Genomic DNA, 17,445 nt, shown 5'->3' on the forward strand with positions numbered 1-17,445 from the left:
GTTAGGTGCGTGTGTCAATCTGCTCGAGGGTAGGAAGGCTCTGCAGGAGGATCTGGATAGGCTGGACCAATGGGCTGAGGTCAACTGTATGAAGTTCAACAAGGCCAAGTGCCGGGTCCTGCACCTGGGGCGCAACAACCCCAAGCAGCGCTACAGGCTGGGAGATGAGTGGCTGGAAAGCTGCCTGGCCGAGAAGGACCTGGGAGTACTGGTTGATAGTCGGCTGAATATGAGCCAGCAGTGTGCTCAGGTGGCCAAGAAGGCCAACAGCACCCTGGCTTGTATAAGAAGCAGTGTGGCCAGCAGGTCTAGGGAAGTGATTGCCCCCCTGTACTCGGCTCTGGTGAGACCGCACCTCGAGTACTGTGTTCAGTTTTAGGCCCCTCGCTACAAGAAGGACATGCAGGTGCCCGAGAGAGTCCAGAGAACGGCAACAAAGCTGGTGAGGGGTCTGAAGAACAAGGCTTAAGAGGAGCGGCTGAGGGAGCTGGGATTGTGCAGCCTGGAGAAGAGGAGGCTCAGGGGTGACCTCATCGCTCTCTATAGGTACCTTAAAGGAGGCTGTAGTGAGGTGGGGGTTGGTCTGTTCTCCCACGTGCCTGGTGACAGGATGAGGGGAAATGGGCTAAAGTTGTACCAGGGGAGCTTTAGGTTGGATATTAGGAAGAACTTCTTTACTGAAAGGGTTGTTAGGCATTGGAATGGGCTGCCCAGGGAAGTGGTTGAGTCACCATCCCTGGAGGTCTTTAAAAGATGGTTAGATGTAGAGCTTAGTGATATGGTTTAGTGTAGGACTTGTTAGTGTTAGGTCAGAGGTTGGACTCGGTGATCTTAGAGGTCTCTTCCAACCTAGATGATTCTGTGATTCTGTGAAATAAACAAATAAATAGACAAATAAATTTACCCATGGACATCAGAAACTTTCTTCAGAGAAAATCTAGCTTTGAGGAAAGGGACTTCTCATGCTTGTCATGTATTTTTGCAAATTTACTCCTGTACAGCTGTTTTCTTTCTTACTGACAGCAGCATTGTGTGAACTCTGAACAGTCACCGAGAATTGTTCTGAATATTCTCCAATGTTATCACTATTTCAGTTCCTTAAAATGTATAAACAGCAATCTCTAACATTTCAATTTCTGTGATCCAAATTCAATGCCTGACAAAAAGCGACAGCAGCCCCAGGGGCTGCTGTCCCCAGGCTACATATTTTCTGATTCCATGTCCCAAGAGGATCAGACACAAAGGCTACAAGGTCCAGGGGCTGGAGGAATTTCCTCCAAACAAATGTCTGAGCTACTGAGGCTGGAAATAGTATCACTGCCTACCATGGAATGATATATTTTAGATACACTTAGAATTTTTCATTCTTCCCCCTGCCAATCCCCATGACTGATACCCCTCCTGGGGATGAATCATGCTGCATGTAACAAAATGAGTTACTGAAGACAAGAAGCTACAAATATATTTTTCTTACAATAAGTTCATATGCATTTTGTTGGAAGAGTTAGAAAAAGCAGTGTTTGATAAATGAATTAGTGGTGCTTCCTTCCTCAAGTCACTTCCTGATAAGCAGCCAAACAAATTTTCTAAAATAAATAAATGAGAGAGCTTAAATAACCCAGTCTTCTTGGCTGGTCACAGTTGGTGCTGTATATACTGCTACAAACTGTATATGCTTCTGCAGAGTAATACTGCTGCAAACTCTGTGTTACTACTTTACTCCTGAGCAATACATAGAAGCCAACTAAAGTCACAATGAATTTTTTGTACCATTCTGATTTCTAAATTAAAAGAGATAAAACATTTACAGCAACTATCGAAGATTTCAATAGATTCATTCTCAACATTTTTTGTTTGTTTTTTCCTCCCCAAAGTTAGGTCTTGCCCTGGTTTTGCAGTGTATAGATTGTACTTTCATGAAATATGCTTAAAGTACAGGTATCTATACATACACAGTACAAACACTAAAAATTTCTGAAAGTGGCATCAGTAGCAGGAAGTAACTGCTGTAAATGGGGAACTAGTTCGGGGAAAAAAAAAAAGGCAAGAAAACACTAAGCCAACAAAAAATCCCCACAAAACCTTAATGTGAAAGTCACAATGGAATAAGCATAAGACTATTCCCACAGACTTTAAAAAGTTAGCCAAATGATGATATGTGCAGATTATGAGGCCAGCTATTGGTAAACGCACATGCAGGGCTTTTTAATATAAGTGAAATCAAAGAGAACATGCAAACTCTAAGCATCTCCAAAGGCTTTTTGGAAGTTCTATTAAAGCTATTCCTGATGTTTTACTGGAAGTCTTTCCCATCTTCAATAAACTACTTTCATGTTCTGCCATCATGTCAATGAACCTTTGTAGTCATGCTTTGGCTTCCACAAAAACCCAAGCCAGAGGAAGTAGCTTTCTTCTTTTCACTTTTATAGTAACTACTTTTTCAACGTTTTGACCTTAATTCAGAACAGTTGGTTGCATTTTAAAAAAGATTTTCATTGAATTTAGAAAAGTTATAAACTTGAAAAACTTCTCAAAGATTCTGCTGACTACAAAACATTCTGTTTCTGCATATTCTTCAATTACATCCTTAGAGTGCATAGCAACACAAAGAGGATTGATAATTGATCTCATGCTTAAAATTATCAGTCCTTTACAGGAACACCATTAAGTTAGATTAAATACTTCTGTATTTAAAGAGTTGATAGACTCCTGAAGTGGAAATAATAAGATTTGCAAATGCTCTTTATCGAGTGTAACATCTTAGTCCTCTCTGTCCTCTTCAGGAAGCAGTAATTCCCACTGAAGAAAGGCATAAGGGCATTTCTATGCATACCCCAGTCTGTGGCCACGTGCCATAATGTGGCACAAAGTCAGAGCCAGGCAACGCAGCTTCAATATCTTTAAACTTACCTTTGCCGAACAAGTTACAAGATTTTGCAATGCATATTTGAGATAACACATCATATTACTACTCAGAATATTTCATTGCTGCATTCTACAATGTTTGAAATGGCAACTGTATAAAGGCATGGCTATATTACTGAAGATATAAATCTTATAGGAGCCTGTCCACAGCATCAAGCACAGTGATCATTGGTCACCAAAGTCCTCAGCTAGCTAAGACCCAGGCAAATTGGTCAGAAAAACAACCAGCCAGCCAATCAACAACAGTTATATGTGTGTGTGTATATATATATATATACACATATTATATATATACATACACACACACACACATATATCTACACACCCTAGTAAGCAACAAGTGTTTCCCTGAAGTAATAAAATCCTACTCCATGAAAGAGCTGGTTCACTAGCATCAAAAGTTTTAGGCAGAAAACTACTTTAAAAAACAAAATATTCATGCTATTTGGTATAGTGGAACTGATAACAAACTGTGCATGAAATCAAATATGGGTGCTGAGTTTGGTACTGGAAACTGAATTGCTAAAGAGGCAGCAGTATCCAAAATCAAATTTGTTAAGCCTTACTCTAGAATAGCACTTACTTTTGATGACTACCGTAAACCAGCAAAAGGTTGTGTTTCCAACTTCATCTTGGGCTGTGTATTGAACCTGACAAGTCTGGTACTGGAAGCAGGAGGCATTGGTTATAGGAGCATCCTATATTGGCAGTAATCTCAGGTTGATCCCAGATGACCTGTACTGGATGTGTCTCAGTGTTAGAAGTGGAAGTTAGTGGAAGAATAGTGTCAATGGAATTTAAGAGTGAGATGACTAGTGTATTAGGATGCTGCAAAATAATAAACCATATTTCAGAAAGCAGAAAGCATGAGGTAATGATTAAAAACACTGATAGATTTTGTGTACAAATCTCTTTAGAAAATATTTCCTACCTAACTGGACTTAAAACAGGTAACAATTTCACTTTGTATGAAACAGTGTGGCATTGCCAATTATGAAACCAGATGTAAAAAACCTACCAAAACAAACAAACAAAAAAAAATGACCTGCAATAATGAAATCTGAGCTGTATAGGGAGTTCTAGAGAATCAGACATAAAAATATGCTGCCAATAAATTCATTTTGAAATTCATTTTGATTTCCACTTGAAAGAGTGGAAGAGCACTTAACATCATTGAACAGCAAAATGGTCATTCTTAGGTATGCATTTTCTCACCTAAATTTTAGGCCACATTGGACATTTTCACAAACACTATTAATTTAGATTTCAAAGCAAGAAATCTAACAAGAAGATTGAAATATAGCAGATTGCAAAAGTGCAGAGTGTTTATTTCTGTTTACAGACAATTTAATCTGTGACATCATCAATAGCTTAAAGTAACACTCTGGCTCCAGTTACTGTGGCTAAGGAAAAGCCACACACGACTACACAAACACCCAATGGCAATTTTCAAAATGAAAACTACCTGCTAGTATCTGAATTACTCATACTATTTCTAGAGATTTATTATACAAATGTGCCTGAATGAAACCATTATTGCAAGGTAATACTGCCTAATCAGTAATAATTAATGAGCATTTCTCCTTATTTTTCCTCCCTCATTTCCTTTATCTCTTGTTTCCCAGGGCAAAAGTTCACAAGCACCGGACTGTCCCATCTGTTTGCAAGATGACTGTTACCACTTACGCTCTCAGCAACTTCAGTTTACAAATATTTGGCTGCAGTAAGAGATGATGTACTTTTTATTATTGTTTTTGTTTGTTTGTTTGTTTGTTTTTTCCACTAAGAATGAACTCTCACACAAAACCCTAATTAAATCCAACTTAATAGTGATATTCAGTGCTAAAGTCAGTAACTTATTATTAACTATCACTATTTATTTGTATTCTGTGTAATGCTTCAAAACTTCATGGAGTTTTGAATACTCCAGCAGGACTACATGCTGTAGGAATCTGGAGAAAGACACTGCCTTTACTCTGGATTTTTTACAGTTTTACCAGAAAAAAAAAATAAAAATCAGGAAAATCAGAAAATAATAGCCAATAGTAAGGTAACTAATTTTTCTTTCTATATTCAAGTTTATAGTAATTAGTCAATAGCATGCCTTAGGAGAAAAGTCTGAAGGTGTTTTAGCCAAATATATTGAAAAACTGTCAATCGAGAGGTTAGAAAGACAGAAGTAAGAGGGATACTGTCTGAGGGATACTGTAAGAGGGATACTGTCTGGCTGACAGGCATAGTAAATGGTCTTATTGACAATATTCTGCACAAATTGGCCTATCGTGGCTACGGTAGCTAGAGTAATCTGTCTATATGTGTGAGTAGCTGTAATTTATAGTAATTTAATTTATAGTAATTAGTCAATAGCATGCCTTAGGAGAAAAGTCTGAAGGTGTTTTAGCCAAGTATATTGAAAAACTGTCAATTGAGAGGTTAGAAAGACAGAAATAAGAAGGATACTGTCTGACTGACAGGCATAGTAAATGGTCTTATTGGCAATATTCTGCACAAATTGACCTATAGTGGCTACAGTAGCTACAGTAATCTGTCTATATGTGTGTGTAGCCACTGCCTCTCAAAGCCTATGAAACCAACAGAGCAGGACAAAAAGCACTGTATGATGGTGAGTTACTTTAACTAGAGAGCCATAAAAGACTGATCTCAGTTAGAATACTAAACATTCAATTATTGAATTTCAAGATGGAACATGCTAATATAAGGATATTTAAGAACATATATGATCTATTTCTTTCAAATTAATCGGAAACATCTATCATTTGGGGCAGAAATTATCAGAGTGTTTATAAACATCAGGATATGAATCACACCAAAATAGCTTCTTTGGTATACAATGTCAGTGCAAAAATAGTTTGTTTTTGAAATGTTCAGGAAAGTGTCTTTAAAAGTTTTGGATCAAATTTACTGATCAACTCATCAACTGGTACGTTGTGAAAAGACACAATTTGTGCCTTTACATCAACTCTGTTGTATTAGCATGATTCCAAAGCTAGTAAAAAAGGATCATATTCTAGATAAGAATGCAACATTTCTTCCTAAGAATGACAGATAACTGTGCACATAATTCTGAGCATCTCTTTCAAAATTATGCCCCTTGTGGCAACCTCTTTGTAGACAGAGCTACTGAACATTCACATGTTCTTAGTGTCATTGTGGGAAACCAAGTTAACCAATGTAAAAAAAAAAAAAAAGAGCTTTATGTGCCATATAAAACTATAACTATCAACCCATTTTTAGAAAACAAGGTAGCAGAGTTTACTCAATGGACTTTTAGCACTTAAAGTCCAGATTTTGAAATGTCAAGTGCTGTAGGTAAACTTTTCCCAATACATACATGTAACTGAACAAAAGTCACAATGAATTTTTATTTGCTGTTCTACTTAAAGAGGAAAATATCACTTTATGTGATGTCATTTTATGTTTTTGAAAAGAAAAAAAAGTGAAACATTTTGCTAGTACCTGTACCTCAGAAAGCAGCAAAACCAAGTTGCTTTTCTCTTTTGTTCAGTGCATCTGATATTGATCCCCCATCATCTGACAACTCCCAGATCATTCATGAGAATTCATTTAGAAATGCTCTTGACGTCAAATACTAAACTTGCTGTAAAGAAAAGGAGGAATCATGAATGCTGGGAAAAAAACATGATTTATAAACTATTATTTGACTATCTGCTTTAAAAGCAGAATTGTTACATAAGTAATGTACTTCTCAAACTTTACAGTTCAACTTTGGGATGGATTTCTCTTTGTCAAATGCATTTTTTGTTTGTTCAAACTAGCACAAGAAAAAAAAATTAACATCACAAGATTTTTTTCCAGGAATCAGATGGATGACTCTATGTTTTCGGAAATTCAGAACTGTCGAACATACCACTCTTAGGTAAAAGTGAACCTTTTCATGGATTCGCCTGAGTGTTGTCATGCTTTAATTAAACAATAAAGTCCCAATATCAGATACAATTTATAATCTTAGTAGAGAAGTGATCTAATAAATAAAAAATAAATACAAAACTTGAAGAACAGATACAAAGACCAGCAACAGGACCTGGAGGCCTGTTACCAAGGGATGCCATATATTAATATATGTGTTTATTTACTGTTCAATTAGCTACCATAGATACAGGGAGAAGAGAACTCATCTGAGTAATCTAACTGTCAGGGTAGCTGATAAAAATGCCTTTACACGCTGTAAGGCAAAAAAGATGGACTTTGGCTGGAACATAATGCTGGATGGTAAGCAAGGGATTGCAGTTAAAGCTGATCTCATGCTTTGATACTGGGGACAGAAGATGTGTTTGAAAAACACAAAAAATATGTCCAATGGGTTATTTCTTATATTGTTCTACTTGTATTATCCATTATAAGGCTTTGATACACCAGAATGATAAAACTGCTAACATCATCATATCAAAAAACAAACAAACAAACAAACAAAAAAAAAAACAGAAAATTAATGATTGATCATGGTTTTAGATGATTAGTACAACAATTTCCTTTGAATCATTCATCAAAAGGACTGAGAATTATATCAGGAAGAAAAATTACAGCAGTTCAACTTCTGTCGTTTTCCCACCTTTTACTAAGTAATTTACATTCCTTTTTATTTTTCCATATTATGAGATCATTTCCAAAGCTTAAAATAACTTGGCAGCTCTTCAAACACATTCTGTTTTCTTAACGTTTCCTTGTTTACTTATTACATGGATTAGGTTTTTGAACAGTGGTTTTCCGGCAAAATAGTAAAAGCCTGCAATGTTCTTTAAAAGGAAGATAAGAGTCACACACAGTGCAATCCAAATGGCTCAATTTTGAAACTCGTTATTAAATGTATCCTTAAAAAGATCAATCCTAATGATTCCAAGAACAAAACTATTTGTTAAAGTGAGTGTTTACCAGTGTAGAAAAGATTATAAAAATCATCCCAGAGAAATCATTCTCTCTCTCATGTTTAATGACTAACAAGCTGGATGTAAAGAACGGTATTCTTTAGTACTGTGTTCAGTTTTGGGCTCGAGTACTGTGTTCAGTTTTGGGCCCCTCGCTACAAGAAGGACATCGAGGTGCCCGAGAGAGTCCAGAGAACGGCAACGAAGCTGGTGAGGGGTCTGGAGAACAAGGCTTACGAGGAGCGGCTGAGGGAGCTGGGATTGTTTAGCCTGGAGAAGAGGAGGCTCAGGGGTGACCTCATCGCTCTCTATAGGTACCTTAAAGGAGGCTGTAGAGAGGTGGGGGTTGGTCTATTCTCCCACGTGCCTGGTGACAGGAAGTTGCGCCAGGGGAGGTTTAGGTTGGATGTTAGGAAGAACTTCTTTACTGAAAGGGTTGTTAGGCATTGGAATGGACTGCCCAGGGAGGTGGTTGAGTCACCATCCCTGGAGGTCTTTAAAAGACGTTTAGATGTAGCCCTTAGTGATATGGTTTAGTGTAGGACTTGTTAGTGTTAGGGCTGAGGTTGGACTAGATGATCTTGGAGGTCTCTTCCAACCTAGACGATTCTGTGATTCTATGATTCTGTATATTCAATGAAGACTACCTTGAATATATTGTGCAGTTTGTAAACGACGTGTTGCCCTCCACAACAGGCATGTCCTCCTGGCATTTTAGAGGCAAACTGAAAAGCATTTAGTGTAAGAAATCCAGTGGTTTTTGATTACAAATCATTACTAAAACAGTGTGAACTTGAACATATTTTCATGATGTTCCTTATAATTCTGAGTTTCAACTACAAAACCCCAAATATTTTGTTATCAGGAAAGCTGGAAAGGAAAGTGCTTTTAAGTTAAGACAACAGTTTATGATGCCATCTTCCAGAACAGCCAAAACTCACTGGTTGGGTTTTGATTTATGAAACCAAAAAGGAGTGCTGGGAAGGCCAGGAATAATTTATGGAAATAATCAAAAGATTTACAGCTGGTTTGAGTCACTGTAAATCAGATAACTGCAATGGATCTACAACAGCCAAAGAATTTAATCATAAAAAATGTGGATAAAAACACCAATGTATTGCAATTCAAGCTTTGTCAGTCTAAGATAACATTTACCTGACTGTTTTGATTTCTTCGGTTCTTTGAGTTTTACAGCAGCAGCTCAATCTCCCGTAGCTTGAGTTAAGTAGATCTCAGGAGACTTCTTCTCATTATCTCTAAGAAAAGTTAAATGTTAGAACATCCTGCAAAACTCTATAGGATTTCATATGCTGCTTAAAATAAATAAATAAATATTTTTAAAGAGAGAGAGAGAGAGAGAAAAGACTTTGAAGACTCCCTTTTCACCTTTGACTTTTCTTTTTAAAGAAAAAGTCAAGGGTGAAATATTCTGCTCGTGTTACATAGCAATATATACATGAGAGATGAATATAACTTGGAATAGCAGATATGAACCCCTAAACCGAAAACAGTTTTTGATTACCACGGAATACAGACTCCACAAGTGCTCTTACTACCACTTTAAAATCTTGAAAGAAAAATAGGATGCGTTGAACTAATCTGTTTTTTAATAGCCATCGCAAGTCATTTTAGGTCGTATAATTCAGGGGATCTCTCTTTGAATCATTATGAAAAGTACTGTTTTTTTAAAGGGCCTTGGAACATTAAGAATTTCAGGATTCTTTGTAGCAGACACTGAACATTGGTGCTTTAGCACAGCACATTCACAAACTGGCTGAAGACTGTGTGCAATCATAACAGACACTTTAAATAATAATACATTTCAGGTTGGACACTCTACAAAGAAAGCACGCAGGATTATTAATCAGTTGTTAACCTATCAACTTCAGTACAAACTGGGCTTTGGCATCTTTTGGAATGGACTATGCTAAAACCTCACTGAAGTATGAAAAGAAAAAAATAAAAACCTAGAATTTCATCAGTGTTAGCAATCATCTGTGGAGAGATTTCAAACTCAGTGGGGACTGAGAAATTATTCTGGAATGCCCCAGCGCACTCACAGTTTGTCTGATTATACCAGTCACTGGAAAACGTTACTAACAGATTTACCTGATTTACTATGGCCCAGACCAGACCATGTCATTCACTGGAGTTATACCCTGCTACCCTTTTGAGTACCATGAGAGTGTGTTGGGAAACTGAGCATAGGAAAGTGTTTCAAACCCCCCAAATTTAGGCTCAATACAACCTCAGGTATAAAGTAACCCAATGGTCACAAGATATCTTGACAATTACCTCCCATTTAATAAATCCAAGATAAGATGAACAGATTTTTTTTTTTTTTTTTTTTTTTTTTTTACAAAATCCAAACAGATAACAGTTACAATGTTTTGTTGTTGTTTGTTTTTTAAGTGTCATGTGGCAAAGGAAAAAAAAAATTAATTTTCTTAATCTTAGGTCAAATGTGAAATGTGTCTGTGAAGTCCAAAAGACCACTCTGCATCCATACTTATCACGTAGTCAGGAATTACACCCTATTTCATTCCCAGGGAAAACTTCAACTTGAAGAGTCAATAGCCATTTCTTCCAAATACGCCTAGAATTTGCTTGGATTTGTTTTCAGCACTTTATCCAGTGGATGCAAATCTTTATTATTATTCTTTGGTTTTCTTTATCAACACTGTATTATCTAAAAAATAAAAAAAAATAAAATAAAATAAAATAAAATAAAATAATAATGTCTGGACGCCTACCTGGGCAACCTGCTCTAGGGAACCTGCTTTGGCAGGGGGGTTGGACACGATGATCTCTTGAGGTCTCTTCCAACACCTATAATTATGTCATTCTGTGAAAACAGTAGGGAGAATGAAAATTACACTTGAGGTTTTTCCTCTTGCCATCACATGCAGACAATTATCTTCAGTTATAGCAAAACAACCAGGAAATGCTAGAATGGTAGTGGTCAAAAGAACCTTACTTCAGCCATCTTTCATGCAAATATTTATGTTTATGTTACGTAGTCTATGCTTACACAGTCACTGCTATTATTTTCATAGAAATTGCTCCTCATCTAATGGCATTTGGTGGTTCTGATCTGAAAAGTAATCCAGACTTCCTGTCATGCTTTTACAACCCCCCACCTCATTTTGCCAGAAGGGGAAACAGCAAGGCAAAGGTATACTGCAAAAGCTCATGTCTTGTTCTTATTTCTGTCCTGCCAATTATCCTTGAGGTTTTCTGTAGAGTTCCAAGCATGTCTTCAAAATAAACTTCATCTTAGTAATGTTCATTCTTCTTTCTCTTCTAGGGCTAGGTTTGCACTGCTTTATTCTCAGCTAGCTATTTTGATTAAAGAATCAAACTATAATAGCAGGAAAATGATTTTCTGTTTTCCTAAAACATGAAACACTTTTTTGTATTTCATGTAGAATTGTCCTAAATATTGAAATTGAAGACCTAGGACACAAACCACTGAAATGCTGAACTGTAATAGCAGCAACTGAAGTCAAGAGAATCTGTATTCAAGTATACCAATGATAGTGGTTTGCCTTGTTGCTGAATCTCAGCTCTCCAATTGCCGTAAGAACAGAATTCTACCTTCTGACCATTCAGCAGTTACATGTCATTAACCAATTAATGGGGGGTGAAGAACTTGTTTATTATAGACATGTATGTCATTAGTAAATGAGTCATTTTGTTTTTCACAGTAGGATTTGAAAAGTCTGTAATGAATAAGGTAATAAGAATACACATTAATAAAGGAGGATAAAATTGAATAACAAATGGCTGACTAACGATCAACGTTCATCTTGTTTGCTCCTTGGGGGCTTGGTTCCTGTGCAAAAAGGAGCATGCAGTCACATCATTAAAGACTGAATCATAATGAATATTCACAGTGACAGAACAAAGTTTCACAAGAATCCACCTTCTCTAATTATCTGAGTTTGCCTGAATTCAGTATATAATAATAATATATTTCTAACATAGGTAACATAAGCTGGAAGCTACCACAAGAAAAGCCCTTATATGCTTGGCCAGAGGCATGCTCAGTTTCCACAGGATTTGGCTTTTGGCATCTGTGTACTCTGGTCAGCACAAGGAATTACGAAAGGCCCAGTTCTTTTTCCTTTTTTTTTTTTTTTTTCTCCAGACTTTTTTGGTCTGGCAGTCTTTAGGAAACACTGAGCACGTGCAAAATGTGACTTCAGAAACTTACAAGTCAGGTAAATGAATTTTTATAGGTTTGAAATAAAGCCAAAAAAGCTACAGTAGAAAATCTATGCTTGATAAAGGAAAGAAGCAAAACAGCTAGGCTGGACTCATATGTTGAGTTAAAAACAAATAAAAGTGTAACAGAGATGTAGAATTTGCAGAGTAATATGGTCTAAGCAAAAGAGTAATATTCAAAGCACAACAAGAGCAAGAGAGTAGATAAAAGGTATACCTATCAAGTTCTCCTCATTTTTACCCTTGTCCAATCACAGAAATAAATGCAATGTTTTCAGTGAATAATCCTAAATGATGAAAAGAGCTATTGAAAAACAGAAAAAGCCTCTTTGAGAAAGATCTGGGGGAGTAGGGCAGGGGGTGGGAGGTAGAGGAGAAATTGGACATACACAGCAACTACATCAAAGTTCAGCAACTGAAAGTTATTTTCTAAAATTGTCTGATTTCCATATAGTCTGCATGCATGAGGAAGGTAGTTCATAACTAGTAGCTCTCTGGCTACAGCCATTAGGAAGACCACAGACGGCTGCCTGCAGAGAAGTCTTTGCATAAATTCTTCAAAGAAATGTTCCACGTTTTTCCTCTCCACTGCCATGTGGACAAACTGGCTAACACATCAAGGACTCAGCTTTGACAACCTGATTGTCTTCTCCCTCTTGTTAGCTTTGTTCCACATCTGTGGTTTTTTTTGTTTGTTTGTTTGTTTGTTTCCTGGCTCCAGAGCCAAATATTCAGCTAAGCACTGTCTGAGTGAAATGTTACAGGAGGGCCCCTCCTCTCTCCAGGCCATCCAACATCACAAGAGATGGCCAGAAGCATGTTTTAATTAAGCAGATTGTTTTATTGCAGTAACATTGCAAAACATACAAAAATCTCTGTCCTCTTCATTTGGTCATGGAGTTAGTAAAACCTTTGATGTAACATTTAAAATACATTATAATATTTGAAAGTTGCACCCACCTGCACATGCACATACAATATTCAGCAAGCAGTGCTCCGTTGAGTATGGGTGATGAACCAGATTCCTAAGAAAAAACAGAACATTAAAAAACAAATTTAATATAAATGGCAGTGATAGGAACTTCCTTATATGTTTCGGCATGTTGACAATTCAGTTTATTACCCACATACTTACTATACTTAGACATTAAGCCGATGTCTGACTTGTCCAATACTAGTTGTTTTGATTTGGGATATTTTATTTATTTTTTTTTGAAAGACTCAAGGAACTATGCAATTGAGAATGCAGTTCCAATACAATATTAAAAACTGAATTATTTTTATTACACAAAAATGGTCATACAAAGCTTGGCTGGAAGCCAACTTTGCTGAAATTTGGTTATTCTATTCTGAGTAAACTATAAACTGAATTCTAAACAGACCACTTTTTTGTTTGTTTTTAAAGCAAAGAATTTAGAGAATTATTCTAATTTTAAAAATTGTGATCAATAGTATAATGTGATCACTACATTGTTGATTTTGACACACACAGGCAGAAATACGTTATCAGATATTACTTGTTCACATCACTTAAAATAAGGGTTCTTTCTGCTAAAATATTTAGAAATGAGGAATTTATTACTTTCTCTGTGAAACCAATATGTAAAATGCTACACACACACACACAAAAATAAGTTCTGCTGGCTTTCTGTATTGGTAGACATTCTAATTTTAGAGCAAATTCTAATTTTTGGAGCTAATGTCAGTCCAGTAAGGGAGCATATGGACTTTGCAGTTCTATGTTGAAAACTTCTCGATTTCTAGAAGTTTTCACATGATAGTGGGGAAAACTAAATAAGTAAATTAGATTTCTAGTCTGCTAGAAAAAAAAAAGGGGGGGGGGGGGGATTTTTAGCCTGGTAGAAATCAGTAGCCATTAGGAAAAATAATTTATAATCTTTCAACACCAGGGTCATTTTCCTCCTTCAAAGAACAGTGAGGGTTTTATTTTATTTTCCCAAGACCACCCTCTCAGAATTAAAGCAATGACTCACCACAGGAGATTAGCAATTATTACTGTTAAATTTATCTCTGAAAATTCATATCCCTGTCCTGATTTTAACAATTTATAGCTCTGCCACTTCATGTGGAATAATATAAACTGCTTCTAAATTAAGAATTCCTTCAATTATCATATTGGTATCTGCATATGAGTCCAATTTAATTTAATGAGAATGGCATTCATTAAAGACAGCTTAAGGACATGTCTGGGAATACATAGTGTGCAAAGTCCAAGTTTTACCCTAGCTCTTGTACTCAGCAAAGAGGTTCTCACTTAAACCCCCCATCTCTCCATATCTCGTAACCTACCCTTCTACACATTTTCTGTGGAATCAGGTAATACATTTCTGGGAGCTTCAGACTATTCTAAACATTGTTTAGGTGAATATTTAAGTTTCAGTAATTTTTTAGTTTGTTCTGCAGGCATAACTTCTTTAAGTACAGTTGAAAAAGATGACATGACAAGTTTTTCCAAATTTTGCATCTCTACCCTACTCAGCTTCCAGCAGGGCTGGAATCACAAATCCATAGGGTTTGGATTATAATTAAATATTGAAGAATTTATTTTATAGATGTAAACCATAAGAACATTTCCTTAGGACATGTATTGCTGTACGATAATGGCTGGTTTTAAAGCATGAGTTCTAGGCTGTACGCACCAGACAATGCTAACTCAAAAAGAAAAGAAAAAAAAAAAAACAAAAAACTTTTGCATCTGTATTGTCCACCATATTGGAGGTGACAGATTTATACCGCTCCTTCAGACAGACCATGTATTTCAGGAGTAAATGTTAACAACGGCTGCACAGGAGACTGTCCTGAAAAGACTTTTCTGATGCTTATTCCGTGAAAAATAAATTCCAGTGTCTTCTGACCTGATATAGCCACTTTGATTATCAAGAAGTAATATTCCAGCAGTGACATACTCAGTTCACAAATAATTTCTCATTAATGAGTTACAACATTTGTTCAAAAATGACCTCCATTCCAGTAAAAACACAATTCATTAAACAAGATATACTGTGTATATTTGGTCAAACTCAGGCTGTTTAGCAGGTAGCCCTCACTAATCGCTCACGGAGAGAAAGGGAATCTCTTCTCATGCTCTGCCCGGGGAGTCAGGCAGTCTGGGTTCTATTCCTGGCTCAGACATTAACAACAAGTCGCTTCATTGCTCTGTTCTTCATTCCATGTTCTTAAATGAGATAACAACATTTCTCTTATTATTCGGTCCCTTCAAAATACAAATCCTTTATGGCAGAAGTACTGTGTATCAAAAGTGTCTAGCTCCCCTGAGGCTTGATTTTTGTTTGGGTTTTCTAAATGGTTGCTTGTTTTACAACAACAGTGCAAATATCCATTACTGTATCTGTATTTTTAAGGCTAAAATCTACAAAGCATAAAGTTCCTAGATCCTCACTGAAGCATCTAAATAAGAAGTAGAAGCCCATGCAAAAAAAAAAGAAGCAAAGACGACCAATCAAAATTTGAGGAAAAGACTCTCATCAACAAAATCAGGCATTGCTACTTGCTACGTGGCGGTTAGGAGCACCAAAGAGGGGTGAAGTAAATCTGTGTAGATCATATTCTAGTTCTTCAGAACAACGGATTTACTTTTAATCTCTGCTTTCAATTTTGAGATGTTTAAATAAAACTTTTTTTTTTTTCTTTTTCCAAGTTCTGCACCTGCTAGCCCTTTGTTTCTTAGTTTGTTTAGTTCTTTAGTTGTTTTTTCCTATTCTGCAGTGAGTTTCGTTCTTCCTAACAATAGTCCTCATTCAGGAACTCCCTTTTATCCCTCCACGTTTACACGTACTATAAACAGACAGAGTTAAATTCACTCGAGAACACATTCTCAGAATTGTCTTCATTATTTCGTTTTCTTCAGAGAATTTTTGCTGTGCATCATTTTGACCCCTAGACAAAATCTGCCTACCTACAATGAGTACCTGTGAAGGATTATGGACCCCTCAAACTTACTATAGAGGAATGGGAATGCTGCTGGCCATTAACGTATTTCTATTACGGATCCTGCAATAGCCTTCTGAAACATTACAATGAACATGTTAAAAGTATTAGAATATGCTGGGACTAACAAGCCCCAGAAAGAAATGTCATTAAAATCAATAGAAGTTCCAATTAAAATATTCTATGAATCCTTGTTCAAGGGATTAACAGAAGTGTCAACAAGAACTTTTCTTACAATAGATATACTATTCCCATCAAAGGCTGAAGCAGTCAAATATTACCTGATATTTTTTCTGGGCCAGCCATTCTCTGAAAGGGCTACCCTTGCAGTGATGCAGCACAAAGCCACTTCTACCTTGGAAGCACTGTGGCTTTCAGGCATGAAACGTGGCTCACACTGCTCCCTCTGCGTTGACAGAGTATTGACTCAGTTTTCTTAGACAGCAAGCATGTAGGCAAGTTTTTGATTTGTATTTACACAGAGCCAAAGAAAACAGAGGCAATCCTCATTCACAACAGCAATTCTTAGGTTGCAGTTAGACTGACCTTTGTACATATCTCATTTGCTGTGCTCTCCTACTGATCCAGCTGCTTTTTCACCAGCACCTCCTTGACTGTACAAGGTGCCTTCATCACAAGGCCCAAGCTTCCTCTCTTTAGAAACTACAGCTTGGAGTGGAGAAGAATGGATTTAGTCCCTCTTCCACTGGAGAAAACACATGGATACAGCTGGGTATACAGCAAGTAACTAGGGTGCACTGAAAATATCCTTAGGTATTTTGGACACTTAAGCAAAAACACAATTAAGAAACATGCTAAGTATTGTCAGCTGAGTTACTTTTTCATATTCTCTAGGCTATCCCACAATTAGGTAAAAATAAGTAAAGAGAAAAATATACCATATTTGCAAAAATGCATGTAGTATTAAAAAAATGGAAAAAATAAAAGTGAAATAAGTCATGCAACTTGGTCTATTCTATTTAGGAAGTTTCAGACAGTATGTAAAGATCGATTTAGTGTGCAACACCACTCCAGACAATTAACATCACTGACATTTCTTTGCAATTTCAATTCGCCAGAGGATAAATTCACACCAACATGTGAAAGGGCAGCTGCTTTTCTTTTCTTTTTTTTTTTTTTAAATATTATTTGAATTTACAATTAGATTCTAAATTCTAACGAATTTTCTCAGCTTTCCTGATAAAGGGAAAGGTGCTAATTTTCAACATGTATGATGGTTTAATGAAAAACTACAGTAACTTATATGGTTTTTAAGCTAGCAGAACATTAGAGATATTAAATTCACTGTCAGCAAAACACCATAATACGAAGTTCTGAATGAAACAGATTTCCCTCCATTTTAGTCATCAGCCTACCCTGTTTCCTCTAAAGCACGTTATTTATTTTGAATAAGTGTATT

At 36.5% G+C, this 17,445-nt stretch overlaps 1 long non-coding RNA gene across 3 annotated transcripts in view; it reads right to left on the reverse strand.

Moving 5' to 3' along the window:
- LOC106034554 (uncharacterized) overlaps positions 1–17,445 on the reverse strand; it is a 143,756-nt gene that overhangs the window by 32,672 nt on the left and 93,639 nt on the right. For 2 of the 3 annotated variants that reach the window (XR_010832441.1, XR_010832440.1), the window contains exons 4-7: positions 13,017–13,081; positions 10,583–10,674; positions 8,985–9,085; positions 6,409–6,544 (exon numbers count right to left, since the gene is read on the reverse strand). This is a non-coding gene — a long non-coding RNA (uncharacterized lncRNA). The remainder of the gene's footprint in view (positions 1–6,408; positions 6,545–8,984; positions 9,086–10,582; positions 10,675–13,016; positions 13,082–17,445) is intronic. The other variant, XR_010832442.1, reaches the window with a different exon arrangement.

Source organism: Anser cygnoides, chromosome 6 (assembly GCF_040182565.1).
Source record: "Anser cygnoides isolate HZ-2024a breed goose chromosome 6, Taihu_goose_T2T_genome, whole genome shotgun sequence".
NCBI lineage: Eukaryota > Metazoa > Chordata > Aves > Anseriformes > Anatidae > Anser > Anser cygnoides.